Below are 9,720 nucleotides of genomic sequence, written 5' to 3'. Positions count from 1 at the left end.
TTAAAGCATTACCCATGAAAATTTGATCAAATTTTAGCAAAATTCTAATGAATCCTATGTGACATCTAATTTTGCCATGATGTTTTAGTGAGTCAGGATAAAAGCCACCATAGGATGGCCAGTCACCCCTTCACTAAATTGAAACAATCTCAACCAACCATTACTCCAGAATAAGTCTTATCCTTATAATGATTAGTTACTATTATTCAGTCCAAAAATTATTAACTTACTTAACAGTTTCTTGTAAGTGTAACCCTTCATTCTAGAATTTAGAGTTCCGCCCCAATGAGCTAACTGTAAGGAAAAACTGATTAGGGCAAAAACTAAACTAAATCCTATCCATTTTCAGGACTTGTGTAAAATTTCATGCAAATGCCATCCGAAGCAAGTACAAGCAAAGGTCCCTTGAGACCGAGCATAAAACTTTACAACAAACCAATGCAGAATATCGCAGGATGTATTGACACACATCCCTCTCCCACTTACTATAAATACTATTTCCATTCACCTTGGTATTGATCTATACAAACATCAATCGTAGGGGGACACAAGAAAAAGTATCTCGAAGTTGAGCATAGATCTCACGATGTGAACGTTTTAGGAAGAAACGTGAAAGAAAATTCATTTATCATATACATCATTTTCCTTCCACTAAGTGTTTTAAACCTAGGGTTTATCAACTTAGAAAAATCCGACTAATAATTTAACTAAGTGATAGTAAAATTTTTCCAATATAACTCTTATATTGGATAGTTTAACAATAATGATTATTGTTTATTAAACACTTTAATAAATTTAATCATTTACTGCATGTTTATAACATATTTGTCTAATTCACCTTTCAGGTCAGTTCCCAGGTAGAGGTGTTCTATTTCCATCAGCTTAAATACTCCAGCCTAATCAGAACATTCCTTAGACAAAGGTCTCTTATAGACAATTATGTTATAAATTTTATCTTTTATTTAATCCAATTTAATCCTATTAAAAGGGAATTAAAATATTAAACATATTTATAATCATATTCGAGATATTATTAACATAGGTCTCGGTAAAATCAAATTTAAACCGTTGAAAATTAATTCAACCTATGTTTGCATACAACTCTTGATTATAGATTTTTAATTCTAATTTCATTAACTTATAATACTTATTAAGAATAATGAAATAATTAAAACTTATACATGCATCTAATGACATACTAAAAAAAATATAGAACAGTTATATTTCTAAAGTAATGTCATGCTTCATGCATCTCCAATTTCATTATATAACATAACAATTATATTACAGTAATGAAATTAATAACATACATCCATCATCCAAACTATATATTATAATAATTATAATATAAAATGATGCATGGACATGTTATATATGCATGCAATTATATAATATAACAATTATATTGATGCATGATCATGCTTAATTAAATCATGCAACTATATAACATAACATTTATATTAAAAATGATGCATGAATTTATGTTTATCCTATGGTGGGATTTTTATACTATATAGCATATATTATGCAATATAATAAATTAAATCATACATCACATGTATAAAATAATAAACAACAACATTGGACCAAAAATTGACATACTAAACAATTAATTCAATTTTTTTATATTAATTTAATTAATTAAAAAATAATAAAATTAATTAATATGACAGATTAATTAAAAAAAGAGCAAAAACTACTTCAACAGTTGCTCGAACACACGACTTTGAACTACCTAACGCACGTGCAAACTGTCCTCGAAGTGTAACAACACTTGGCACCAACGTTGTTACGTTTGCTTTTTCTTTATTGTAGCATAGCTTTAAGCTACACGCATACACTCTGCATCAGTGTTACAAAATTGTTGCCAAGTGTAGCTATGTTGGACATTTTACCTTACAGCATAACACACAACGTAATTACAATGCCCTTACGCTCCAAGGCAGATTGCTTTTCTCTACTTGATTTCCAGCCTGTTCTTGCTCCAAACTCTTCAGCAACCCAAGCAAACACATAGAAACAGAGTTATAGACTCGATAGCAAAAATTAAATGTCCCAAATATCGGGCTCTTACAACTTTAAGCTCATTTAAAGTAGTAAATCTATGCCAATTTTTTAAATACCCATGTGTAAACCATCATACATTCATAATGCAGAAGGAACACCCACTAAAACTCTGAAATCAAGTTAAAAAACATAAATCAGAGGCACAGTTTGGCTCTAATACCAATTGAAGGGATTGAAATTCTCACAGTGGAAGTAATTGAATGCCTTGTATCTCAAATTTCATTTTACATAATTTGAAATTATATAGAAGTGACAGAAACCAGAATAAATAAAAATAAACCTAAGCATGCTTCTACTATAAAATTAGAGAGGAAGGGTAAATCAGTACTAACCCTTGAAGAAACACTTTCTTCACGTTTCCTCTCCACAACAAGAAATCATGAACTAGACTCCTCCTTTTTTATCTCGAACACCACGAACAACAACTCAACGAATACTAGTTCTCAAACACCACTACAAGAACTTCCACATTATTCTCTAAGTGAGAATCATAGAGAGTGTGTTGGCTTCTGGCTTTTCTTTTTGTTTGAGAGGAAGGAGGAAGTTGAAGATTCTATGACGCACAATCACGTTCAAACAAAGTTATTCCCCTGTATCATAACTAACGAGAAAAGTTAAATAATCCCATAAGAGTTATTTAATTTCAATTTTAAGATTTAAATTCAAAAACCAAAATTTAATTATATTAACTTTTAATATAATTAAATTTAAACTATATATTATATCTCATATAATATATAATCTATAGTTTATTATATCACATAGAATATAACCTATAGTTTATAATTCTCAATATAACATATAGTATTAATATGAGTCATATTCATATTAATTTAACCTATAGTTTTTATATAAATCACATTCATATAATTAATATTTGAATCATATTCAAATATTTATTTCTCTCATTAAAATTTTATATTATAACGTATCACATATATTGTACTAATTGTATCATATAAAATTAATTTCCTTTAATTAAATTAAATAATTCAAATTAAACCAAACTTAATTTGATTCTCAATAATTCTTATTGCCCTAAGAATGAGATCTTATGGACCTACAAATTGAAGCTCCAATGATACGAGATTACTGATGGTCACTCCACTAAAGACTGACAACTGCACTTTTTGTACTATAAATATATTTCTGTGTCCATTGGATATAACCAATCAACAATGCGTTGATCCTTCACAAATTGCTCATAATTACAATTAGGTCAAAATTATCGTTTTACCCCTACAATTACATCTAACTTCTTAAGTACCACTGATCTCTCTAATGAACAATTGGTTATAGTCCAACTATAATTGAACCCCTCTCAGGCCAGCAAAGGGTGTGATGACACATTGTTCAAGACCCATAATCAACCATTAAGTGAGCAATTTATCTACTTACTTCAACAATCGGGAAGGAGCGAATTCCTTCTTGTGTAGTTGTGTTTCCAACTCCCCACTTGGACGAATCTCGAAAATGGTAGGCATATTAAGTTAGATAATCTGGCCATTCTCACCCATGCAAATCAAATGACCATCCTCATAGGCAGGAGTTTACAACTCACTCAAGATTAAGGTCAAGTCACTTATGGTCATCTTAGTGAAATGTAAGTCTCTTCTAGAAACGATATTATAAAGTGAGACTATTCATTTCGTGGTTTGGTCTTATACAAACTCTTTGTATAGGATACCACTGCTCACATGTCTCCACATGAATGATCAGGATCAAATCATTTGTAACACTTTACAATAATTGTAACAACTACGAAGTGGGCAATATCCATAGTGTCACCAGGATAAGGTATCCAACCTTATCCATCTACTACAGACCATTCAGATTATTACTTAAACATGATCCACCCATATGTCTTTACATACATATTTAAGTTTCATCAAATAATCTTGGATCTTAGTTTATTGGTTTTGGGTTAATGCAACTAAATGTCACATAAAATAATTATTTATTTTATTAAATAAATAATCTATATGTACAAATACAATTTACAAACTACAAAACCACGAGATTTAAGGTATCAACCCCAACACTACCATTGTAGGGCTCTTTTCAAGGGGAGGTACTGGAGGTTGTGCTCATGACTATTGTCACGGTGTTGGAGGAAATCCTAGTAGAGCTATCCTTGTGCTTTACTGAGTTGTACTTGTATTGCTATTGTGCTTCGCTTATGCGAAGTTCATCTGTGACATCCATCCTGGATTGTAAGTATTGGAGTAAGGATCCCAATGCTCTTGTGCCTTTGGTAACCTACATAACATACCAACTAGGGGTTAATACATACAATCATTAGGTAAATGATTAACATTACATATTTCGCAAATTTGAGTTTGAGGTTTCACTACTACAAAATCTACATTACGTGACACTTGTAGTTTTTAATTACTCGACATTTCTTTGGAAAAAACGTCAACTAATGACCTTTTAGAAAAGAAAATGTCAAGTAAAAGGGTTAAAAAGGCGGAGATTGACGGAATGTTTCGAATATTTTCACGCGAACCATTACTTGACATATTTTTCATGTCAAGTGATATAAGCTCTTGCTTGACATGTTTTTTGTGTCATGTATAAGAATCTCTTACTTGACATATTTTTCATGTCAAGTAAAATATAAATAATAATATTTTTTTAATCTTTATTTTTTATTCCCCTTCTTTCCCATTTTCATTTCTATCTCAAATTTGGTTTCCCTCCTACTAAAATTATCAAATAAAATACAAAAAAAAATAATTAACTTACCAAAATTATCAAATAATGACCAAAATTTGGTTTCCCCTTCCTCGTTTTCTCTCTCACAAACCCCCCTAAACCCTCCCTTCGCAGCAGCCGACTTTCCCTCTCCCTCTCCCCGCCGGCTCTCCTTCTCCCCGCTGCCGACTCTCCTTCTGCCCGACTTTCCCTCTCCCTTCCTCGTTTACTATTTTTCATGTTTTGTTGATGTTGCTCCATATGTCCGGTTGTAGGTCAAAGTAAAGAAAAGGGGAGATGATACCAAGTACGTAGCTAATGTATTGCTGGTCGAGAAGTTTGTTCTTCTCTCTTGAGTTTATCTTGATAGATATTCTGTTGTTATCTTGTTCTATTCAGAATCAAGATTTCTCTTCCCTTTATTTCTCATTAATTGTGAAGGCCGTTTATGTTGCCTAAGGAAGAGATAAAAGAAAAAGAAGTATGAAAAAGGGGAAAAAAAAAAAAAAAAATAGAGTGAGCGCAAACAAGTGAGAGAGGATTTGGTGTGCAAAACAAGCTGGAGCATCATAAAATTTGTATTTATTTTAACAGATTTTGGAGAACTTAGGAATGAAAACACGTACCAATACTAACATTTTTAAAAGAAAAAAAAATACAAACAGGCTTATCATTAAAAATTTTCCTGCGATTCTAGTTTGTGTCAAAGGAAAAGTCTATAGAATATAAAAGAAAAATCCTTTCCACTAATTTCTAAGCAAGTTATGGCCAAACATATGCAATCCAAAGTTGTTAGTTGCCCCTAGTTGCTGTCATGTCCTGAAAAATTCAACATGGTTTCTTTTAAAATTCTTTTGTTTGTAAGAACAAAAACAAGCCTTTTCTTACATTGTGGAATTATAACTGTAAAACTTCTTAGCCCTTCTTAAAGTAATTTTTTACTAAGGTCTTTAATTAGTTATTTTTTTTCTAGAAAGGTTCTGACTTTATTTTATTGATTTCCTTCCTTGAAGTATTTGTTAAGGTTTTGCCTATATGAATGAAAAGTTTCATTTCTCGTAAATAATTTCCTTCTGTAGCTTCTTTGCACATTAGTTATAGTAATACTGTCATTTGTCTAATAAACTACATATTCTCAAATCTCAAGTAAATGAAAAATATTTTCAAACTTTGATGCTTGTGTGAATAATCAGGGCTTAACAATTTCTCAAGTGAGATGTTTAGGTTGATGCTGTGTATTTATTGATTTTTGCAAGATCTTTGGGCATACCATCTTCTCAGTGATATTATACATTTATACACAGGTTTTAGCCAGAGGAGTTGATTGTTATATAGCTTTACTTTAAGTTGAAAATGAGGAGTTTTGGAAAAGAGCTGAACCACTAAAGTTTTGGAATTTGCCTTGCCTTCAGGTTTGCACTTGGCTCTTTCATTGAGTGATTGATTCCAGTTTATGGCATCTTTGACTTTCTGGCAAGCCCTGAGCTCCCAAGTCCTATTTTTTTCCTCTTTCAAATGCTTTGTTTTGATAACTATACCTCTCTCTTATTCATTCAATACGAATTTAGGATACTCCTAACTATCTGATAACTTTGGATTACATATGCTTCTTTTAGATTTGCTATGAAATCGGCAAGGCTCTGCACACGTCTTCTTTTGAGATGTTGGTTTAAAATTTAGGATACTCCTAACTATTTGAAGTTTGGTATTAATATGACTCTGAATCTTCTTGCTTTTGTGTTTGGTATTAATATGACTCTGAATCTTCTTGCTTTTGTGTTGAAGTTTCCTTGATATCGATGTAGCTTGTTCCCCAGATGTCTAGTATGGGAAATGATGTCAGACATTGTGATTGAGAGTAATGGCACCTTTAGAAAGCCATCCTGTAGCATGTGTCTGACATAAAATTGCTCTGCCACCATTTTACAGATTCATGGTGGAGTTCAGGTGCATAAATAGTTGAGTTAGTATTAATAGTTGAGTCATCTTGTACCGCAGAGCTTCAACAGATACTGCAAAATAAATGGTATACTTTTAGCATTGATTTTGAAGTGTGGGAAGGAGCTAAGTTGCTGTCCAATAGGTTTAAGGCTGATCTTGGCAAGGTTTTGGTAAGTTTTGAGGTTAGTATTGATAGTTGAGTTATTTTCAATTTTTGATGTTTAATTCAAAGATTTCAAAAGATTGGAGCCACTGTATAGCAAAGTTAACGATGTTTAGGTGTTTTGATAGGTATTAAGGCCTTGAAACTCTTTTAGAATTGTTACATAGTTGCTCAAATTTGCGTTTTGTAATCATTATTATTGAACTTTTCGTAGGTTGGATTACTTTGTTTAGTTTTGAAGTGGCATTCGAATCAAGCCACACTTTGGGTAATCTATTTGGAGGTAATTGGTTATTTTAGTGAATGAAATTTTGAAGAAATTTTTTATTGCTTGTAGATAAGATTGGGCTTCCAATATTGTCTATTTTTTTATTGCTTGTAGATAAGATAAATTGTAAAAGTTGTGAAAGTTGGAGGAAAGGTATCTGCATTCTTCTATTTTAAATTTTAGCATATGCTTAATTTGTTGATAATCTTCTTCCTCTTTATTATATTTTCTCAAATCTCTCCCATCTTCCTTTGTTTTGCAGTGAAAGGTAATTGTTCCTTCTGAGGTTGGATATGGCCAAAAGAGAATGAATGAAATCCCATAAGTCCCTAACTTTAACTTGTAGATATTTTTTAAGTTTCGAGTATGATATTTTTCCATTGCATAAAGTAAGCCAATCATGTATATTTTTCCTTGTGCGAGACTTTTTGTCATTGTTGTATCTTAACACTTATTTCTATATTTTGAAATTTGATGTTATCGCCCTTTATTCTATTTTGTAGGTTGGCTAGCTTAAACAATGCCTGATCCTTCTCGATCTTTCGACTTCAAAGCTCAATGTATGGATTAAATAATGTACTTTGTTGAGATGTTACTTATTAAATAATTTATCACTTTTGTGTTTATTAAAAGTTCAGTTTTGTATACAAAAACAATAGTTGAGATTTTATTTTTGCATGTACATGTGAAAGAGAAATATTGTTGTAATTTGTGAGTGTTCATATGAAAGAGGTCATAGTTGAACATATGAAATTTTTAGTGAATATATTGAATTGATAGATCTTAAATGTAATGTTTATTTAGTTGATGTTATTGTATTGTTAGAATACAAGGCAAGAAATGAGAATATCAATTGGGACATTTATTATTATTTTTTTTAAAAAAAGACATATACTTGATAAATAAAAACCGTCAAGAGTTATCATATATGATATGTAATCAATGTCAAGAATCAATAAACTTGACATATCACTAATGTCAAGTGTATTATCTTTTTTGACACGAAAATTATATCAAGAAACATTTGTCTTGACATTTTTTGGAGTTAAGTTATCACAATATACTTGATAGTCGAATACTCGATGTTTTTACAAGCATCAGGTATACCCTTTACTCGACTTTGGAAAAACGTCATTTCTGTAGTAGTGTTTATCTTGAATAATTGCCATTTTTTGTGGTCCCAACACTAAACTTTATATCATATTTTTTATGGTTGTCAATTGTTGGTCTATTGTTTTTGTGGTTGAAGTGTATTCTACGTCTCCCCAAGTCTGGTTGTTGTTTGCAATTGTATCCATAATTTGTGGGCTTCCTTCACGGACTTCTTGAGCATAGATCCTCATATTGATGCATTCACCATTGTTTTCGAGGCTTGATTTAACCCATTATAAAATTTCTCCATCACGATGCATGTTGAAAATTCGTGATGTGGGCATTTTATCACCAGCTTTTGGAATTTTTTCCACGCTCCCTTGACAGATTCAGATGGAGATTTTCTGAAGGCTATGATGTCACTTCTGAATTTGGCATTCTTATCTGACGGAAAATATTTTCCTAGAAATTTATCCAAAAGGTCATCCCGTGTGGTGATGGAGTTGGGAGGTAATGAGTCAAGTCATGCTTCAACATCTCCTTACAAGGAGTAGGGAAATAATTTGAGTCTTAATGCATCTTCCGAAACACCATTAACATTAAAGATGTAATTTCTCACAAAAAGTTTGAGATGTTTATGGGGTCTTCATTAGGTAGTCTAGCGAATTGACCAAATGAGTTCAACATTTGAAACATTAGAGAATTCATTTCAAATGTGGGTGCATCAATTGGTGGATCTAGAATGCTAATGTCCAAGGTTTGAAATGCAGAAACTGCATAGTCTCTGATAGCTCTATCTCTATCTTTTACTACGAAGATAGGATTTTGGGCATCCGTGGTTGGTTGTGGCTGAGGCTAAGGTTGTGGAGTGGTGGTGGATGTTGGTCACCAGTCTATTGTACCTCATTCATGGGAGGGATTGGAGGACTGTCTCCAAGAGGGTGGTCCATTAGAATTTGTTACACGAATCTAACTTCAGTAAGATTCTCTTGTGCGCTCAATTCCTTTTACTCCCGATGCTTCTGCCTCTGTTCTTGTCTCTGTCAGTTAAAGATCTTTTCTATTTCAAGATCTAGTTGAAAAGGCAGGGTCTTTCTCATGCACCACCTCTTCCTTGCAAAATAAACAACAACAAAAAGGAGTTAGATTTTTCCTGAAACATAGTCAATCCGGTTGCATTGGTCAATCACAGTCAACAATGAACTAAAAATTCCATTAATTCTCGGCAACGATACCAAAAACTTGATTGATCAAATGTATGAGTGCCAAAAAGTTAAGAATAGTTGAGGTCTCAATGCAAGCATACACTATCGATGAAGTAATAAACTTGAAGTATTCCAACTATCGAATCCCATGAGACTAGATTGATTTTAAAGTTGATTATGATTGGATCAATAAAACTAAGGTAACGTAACCAATGAAATGTTTACATTGTGGTAAATGAGGGAGAAGTTGAAAATAGTAAACAATGATAATCGGAACAGGGCAAACA

At 32.1% G+C, this 9,720-nt stretch overlaps 1 long non-coding RNA gene across 6 annotated transcripts; it reads left to right on the top strand.

Annotated features, from left to right (window-relative positions):
- The first annotated feature begins 4,934 nt into the window (after positions 1 to 4,934).
- Positions 4,935 to 7,915, top strand: LOC120070899. 6 transcript variants are annotated; one of them, XR_005480066.1, is made up of 4 exons: positions 4,935 to 5,071; positions 6,069 to 6,176; positions 6,763 to 6,887; positions 7,083 to 7,915. It is a non-coding gene; the product is annotated as an uncharacterized LOC120070899 (long non-coding RNA). The 6 variants fall into 6 exon arrangements; XR_005480064.1 differs by having other exon boundaries at positions 6,694 to 6,887; XR_005480068.1 differs by having other exon boundaries at positions 6,069 to 6,887; positions 7,083 to 7,151; positions 7,251 to 7,915.
- The last annotated feature ends 1,805 nt before the right edge of the window (positions 7,916 to 9,720 follow it).

This window comes from Benincasa hispida, chromosome 2, assembly GCF_009727055.1.
Source record: "Benincasa hispida cultivar B227 chromosome 2, ASM972705v1, whole genome shotgun sequence".
NCBI lineage: Eukaryota > Viridiplantae > Streptophyta > Magnoliopsida > Cucurbitales > Cucurbitaceae > Benincasa > Benincasa hispida.
The sequence above is the reverse complement of the archived record's forward strand: the minus strand, read 5'-3'. Positions and strand labels throughout refer to the sequence as shown.